The sequence below is a fragment of the Triticum urartu genome, chromosome 5A, assembly GCF_056163025.1.
Source record: "Triticum urartu cultivar PI428250 chromosome 5A, HENAU_Tu73, whole genome shotgun sequence".
Taxonomy (NCBI): domain Eukaryota; kingdom Viridiplantae; phylum Streptophyta; class Magnoliopsida; order Poales; family Poaceae; genus Triticum; species Triticum urartu.
The window spans coordinates 105161834-105167833 of record NC_141877.1 but is presented as its reverse complement, the minus strand read 5'-3'; the positions used below and the strand labels follow the sequence as shown (position 1 = coordinate 105167833).

Sequence of the window (6000 nt, the reverse complement as noted above, 5' to 3'; positions counted from 1 at the left end):
CTAGTAAGCTTGCACGTGCAACGCACGTCTCTGCTAATGCTCTTTTAAAAGATACATCCACTCCCAATCAAATACACCTTGTGTGCATGTCTCATACTACCTTATACTTATAGTTGTTGATGGTAATATAAGATGACACACAAAAGAAACAGCGAAGGTAACATTCATCATATAGACCCGAAACCATGTTTTCAGGCCCTTACATCTAGCAAGAGATAGGTTCAAAGTTGTTGAACGTCATTTTTTCATAACTTATATCCATATAAATAGAGACCATTGATGGTGCTTTCAAAAACTCTGAACATTTTGGTTTATCACAAACTACATAAAATAGATATGTGTGAACACCATGTATTTTGGAATCAATGTTGCAACTTGCAAATTATACTTTTTCTCCCCAAGAGAATTTACAAAGGTATGCATCAATGTTTGATTCTGCAATGTCAGATGCCAAGAAAGCACTCATACATTTTCAAGGCAATATTATTTCCAATCAAATGTCATGCACATTGCCTGGCTTCTTTTACCCTGGAGATGAATTCATCCAGATAATCTTGTAGACCATCCATAACATTGTTTTGCCTGCAATTCCATTATGTACAAGTACAACACCATTCAACAGGGTGCACATGCACAGAAAAAGAAGTAAAAGAGACAAGTTGGGAGTTGTACATTACTAACTGAAAATGATCTTTTATCCATTTTCTTAAAAGATTCAATTATTGTTGATTCTTCTTGGTAAGTAAAAGTAAGTAGGAAGACAAGATTTTGGTGAAAGGTTTTCTTTCTTGTTCTCTCTCCCTGTGAACTGTAGGAGTGATAAAAATGGTTTCTTTTCCTTTAAGCGGTAAAATTTTAATTGAGCACACAAGCGAAAATATTTTAATTTAGAATATATAAATAATGATACTGTTTGCTTTGGGCAAAAAGATTGTGAAGTATTGGTTGAGCCAAGGTATGTATTTCATTTCAATGGTTCCATGAATGATAGAAGCAAAAATCTCTCATTAATTGATGGTCGGACTTCTTAGATTCAGGTAAGCTGAAAAGACAAAAAAACAATCAAGAGAACACAGTATTTACTATTTTGCAAAAAAAAAAGAACATCAATTTTGTTCACATTTAATGAGAGCAATCTCCAGTTCTGCTCTCTTAAGTGCTTAAAAGGCAGTGAGACATGTGTGAATGAAAAATATACATACATAGTAAATATAAACTTTAACCATTGGCTATGTTTGTTCACTTATATGATCACAAAAAGTAAACGTATCCTGTTGTTCATAAATAAAGCAAAACATATCACGTGTCGAAGTATATACTAATTACGAAATAAATGTCAATCATGTAATCAGATATGATAAGCACACAAGCAAACATAAATGGAATGACATGGCATGAAATCTCTAGCCAGGTTTTCTTTTTAATACCCGGAACAAGAATCTGGCTGGTCTCTTTCAATTGTACCTCCAACTTTGTTCGGTGACAGCGATGTGGAGTTTGGACAAGATTCCCTGGGAGCATAAGAGAAGTCGTGAAGAAATGATTTTTACCTATGAAGTAGTTTGAACATGCTCCTATTGATCAGTACTAAGATGAAGCCCTGCTACTTGGTGTTGCTGCCTAAAAGGACACCTAAAATGATCATCGAGAACATTCTATTGATCCTTTTATTTTCTGGAATGACATCAAGAAGTAACTTCCTGGAAAGGTATGACAGTTCTAGTACTTAGAAACCTATTATCCTTTTCATTTTCTAGGCATATATTCTATCACATACAACCTGATCCTTCTGTTTTCTGTTCAAGAAAAGTGAATTCCAGTACGAATCAGATTTATCATCATGTTCTAAAAGTAAAATTGAATTTTCAACAAGCAGTACAAAGGCAAGCATGACTAAAAGTTATTTTCAAAAAAGCATGACCAGAAAAATAGGAACTGCAAACTATCTCAGAAAGATTTATCTGAATTTAAATATTTTTAGTGCGCGCTGACCTGCAACTCTATGTCAGTAAGCTTGTGCCAATTTATTTTCTAGGTGACGATCCAAAAATGTTTCCATATCGAAAGAAATACTGGAAACATATTTTTGTTGTTAGATCCACAAAAGAGGCTTAGCTAGATCCACAAAAGAGGCTTTCTGTGTCACAAGCACTCCATCCATTTATCACTGTGAAGTGAAATAGTTGATGTACACGCTTTTTGAACTTTAAAAATTTCGTGGTTTACAAAAGATAGGATGATAAGTCAATTGATGACCAGAAAATGCTTAGAAAATGCTAAGAAAACATACCTTGCAGAGAACAGAAAATATTGAATTTTTTTCTAAGACTATAGATAACACTATTACTGTATCAGGGAGAAATTTACCGCAGACTTGTCTCTTCCGATGCTGCCTCCAACATCCTTATATAAAACTGTAGTGGGGCTTGGACCAGATTTCCTGGGAGCAAAAGAGAAGTGAAAATAAATGTTTTATAGAGGTCAATAGCTGGCCCAACAATAACTTTGAAAAGGAAATTAATCAAAGTCACTTGAATTGGATTCGATCTGTTTGTACACACAAACACAAGGAACCTTGCAAATTGCAGTACAACTATGATATTAATATCATCTATGATCTCCAAAAATTACCAAAAAGGAAACCTGATCAGGGTGCCCAGCTGCAACGTATCTGCAATGTTGTCTGCTGTCATCCATAATCTCTAAGAAATTTCCAAAAGTAAATATGTAAAATATACCCAGCAAGCTACATGTGTAATATCACTCGAATTAAAACAAACGATAACACAATATTCATATGGATAAAATCACATCACCGTTTGAATTAAGAATGTTGTTGTTTGAGAGCGTGGAAAGTCACTGACCTGTTGGAATCACTGAAAACCAAGCCCCAACAAAACCAGGTTACATACACCGATTCAAGTAACATAATAACTCACTCACATTATAAATCCCCAAAATCTGGTTGTGTACAGGTCCAAAAATTAGGAATCCCGTGTTCCAAATAAACACTGCAAAAGGGTCATGATATATGAAAAATGGTCTGTACATTACAGCAAATAACCATATATGAATAAGATTTAGTTGTAAGTAATTGGAAAAATTATTAGATGCTAGAATTGGAATCATTAACCATGCTATTTAGTGGGATTATGCCAATATGGAGTATCACGTCGCTCCAATGGTTCGCCTACTTGCTCCACAAACAGAACATTCTACACATAGATTGGAAAAACCAAATCACTTCCATCAGAATACAACCCAAAGGTTGAAAAAAGAAACCAAATCACTTTAATCAGAATGCTACCCAAAGGTTGAATCAACATAGCAGCAACTTGTGCCTTCAGAGAAAAATCGTCGAACACATACCGTGCAAGAAGTCATGTGTTCAGATGCACTTAGTGGAGATAAGGGAGGCCTGATTGGCTGATTGGATGCAAATCTCCAGTCCATCCCCGTTAGGTAAGGCGATTCTGGATTTGGTCATCCCACCTCAAGGTGAGATGTCACCGTCCACCACCAGCAGAGGGGCTTGGCAGAGAGGGGTGGCGGGGCTGGATGGGAGGTGGTGCGTGGTGCGTCTAGTCGAGGCGGAACGAACGGCTGCGGGGGTGATCCAACCGTTTTCGTCGTCGATCTGGTCTGGAGGAACACCAGCAGTGAAGATCCGGCGGAGCTTGGTCCATGTACATTGCGTCCTACAGCTCAGGAACGGGGAGAGGGGTAAAGATTAATGAGGAGAGAGAGAAGGGAGGAGGAGGGCGCTGGCGCGGCTCACGGGCGTAGGAGTCAGCGGCGGCTCGCCAGAGCGTGGGCAGCGCTGGAGGCGGCCGGGGTTGACTCAATCAGATCGGGGAAGCACATGGGGCACCTGGGTGGATTCTTTCCGTATGCGAACGCTGGCGCGCGGGAGGCGGCGGAGGATCGGCAGGCGGCGGCGGAAGCCCGCCCGTGCTCTGGCGCCCATTGGGAGGAGTGGGCGGAAGGACCGGTGGGCGGCAGCGGAGGCCAAGCGGAGCGGTGAGGGAGGATGAGTGGAGCGGGAGCGGAGGAGGGCGAGGATGGGCGGGCGGCGGAGGCCCGGCCGTGCTCTGGTCGTTGGGAGGAGGAGCGAGCTAGCGAGGGAAAGATCATGGGCGGGTTGGGCGTGTGTGCGTGCTGCGCGAGCGAGGGAAAGATCGTGGGGCGGGCGGGGCAGGAGTGCGTGCTTGCACATCGGAATGTTTTTTTTATCGAACGGGTGGGGGATTAGTGGTTAATTGTGTGGCTTGTTGTGTTAAACACGGGGCCATTAGATATTATTGATGAACGGATATAATTTTCTGGATCTCCGCCTCTCATGCTTTTATAGGGATAGTAGATAATAGATAGATTCTTTTCAACAACTGATAAACCAAAATCTTCGACATCCAACTCATGTTAAGCATTTTATTCATCAGTAAGCACATCCTTCTCTGAAATAGGTAATAATATAATTCTCAATACACACACTTGTCTTTTGATTGAATTAAGGAGTACAAAAGTTTTGAAACCCTTTTTTCTTGACAGATACTTGCTTGGCTTTCCTCACACTATTACTTCCAATATTGTGTAAGCTCAGATGGACTTTCATGTTAATTTTTCCTTTTAGAAGAACATTCATGTGTAGAACGGTAGAGATCATATAAATAGTTAACAATGATACATTAATTTTTTGGCAGAAAGCATTTCTGTAGTTTGGTAAACATTTAGAGAGGTACTGCATTAGCATGCGCGAGTAAGAAATACATTTGCAGGAGTAGAACATTTATAGGTGCATTAAAAGTTACCGATCGTTCTATGTCACATGAAAATAAGTTAAATCAATATCAGACAATCAGGCATTTAAGGAATGAGACATGTATTTGTAGAAGAAATTTTCTTTTAGTGTGCATTGGTCGCTGGAATGATATATCTGCAAACATGAAAATTGCAAAGCACTCGTATGAGTGTGATGGTACTGACTTGGTATTCACATGAACCAAAATATTTTCAGGGTGTTATAACAAAGGCCAGCTGCATAACTAAATGGAGCAAAAAGAGAGAGAGAGAGAGAGGGGCAGAAAACATTTCCTTGCTTCATCAAACGTGAAGCGGGAATGGGGATTAGGGGCCAGATTCGTACCTGCGGCAGGTGAGCATGTAGAGCCGCTGCACTCCTCATCACATACCGCACATGATGCTACATAGGTTTCGTCACACTCTCACAGCGGGATCTGCCCATGTCAACGGCCTAGGCGTAGTCATAGAGGCATCAAGGAGATGTGAAGAGAAGGACTGCGTTGACCCGGTGGAGGAATTGGGAGAGATGGGCCTTGGTAGACGACCATGTGAGGAGAGAGAACAACGTCAACGACACAATATTTACACGAAGCCTTTCGTCTTCTCCACAAATCATGGTGTGCCTTCATATTAAATAATCTTTTCTTTTTGTTCATCTTGTTTTGTTGCTCTATCATAGAAGGTGTGACGCCCCCGATTTAATCATACACTAATCATGCACGCAAATGTGTATGATCAAGATCAAGGACTCACGGGAAGATATCACAACACAACTCTACAAATAAAATAAGTCATACAAGCATCATATTACAAGCCAGGGGCCTCGAAGGCTCAAATACAAGAGCTCGATCATAGACGAGTCAGCGGAAGCAACAATATCTGAGTACAGACATAAGTTAAACAAGTTTGCCTTAAGAAGGCTAGCACAAACTGGGATACAGATCGAAAGAGGCGCAGGCCTCCTGCCTGGGATCCTCCTAACTACTCCTGGTCATCGTCAGCGGGCATCACGTAGTAGTAGGCACCTCCGGTGTAGTAGGAGTCGTCGTCGAAGGTGGCGTCTGGCTCCTGGGCTCCAACATCTGGTTGCGACAACCAGAAAGAAAGGAAAGGGGGAAAAGGGGGGAGAAAGCAACCATGAGTACTCATCCAAAGTACTCGCAAGCAAGGAGCTACACTACATATGCATGGGTATCAAAT

The 6000-nt window shown here is 40.9% G+C and overlaps 1 long non-coding RNA gene across 7 annotated transcripts; it reads right to left on the bottom strand.

Annotated features, from left to right (window-relative positions):
- Positions 1 to 352: 352 nt before the first annotated feature.
- Positions 353 to 4213, bottom strand: LOC147970483 (uncharacterized). 7 transcript variants are annotated; one of them, XR_015604046.1, is made up of 6 exons: positions 3779 to 4213; positions 2865 to 3698; positions 2632 to 2702; positions 2368 to 2440; positions 1465 to 1511; positions 353 to 582 (listed from the first exon to the last, which is right to left on the bottom strand). It is a non-coding gene; the product is annotated as an uncharacterized LOC147970483 (long non-coding RNA). The 7 variants fall into 7 exon arrangements; XR_015604047.1 differs by having other exon boundaries at positions 2644 to 2702; XR_015604049.1 differs by having other exon boundaries at positions 1428 to 1511; positions 2632 to 3698.
- Between the last annotated feature and the right edge of the window lie 1787 nt (positions 4214 to 6000).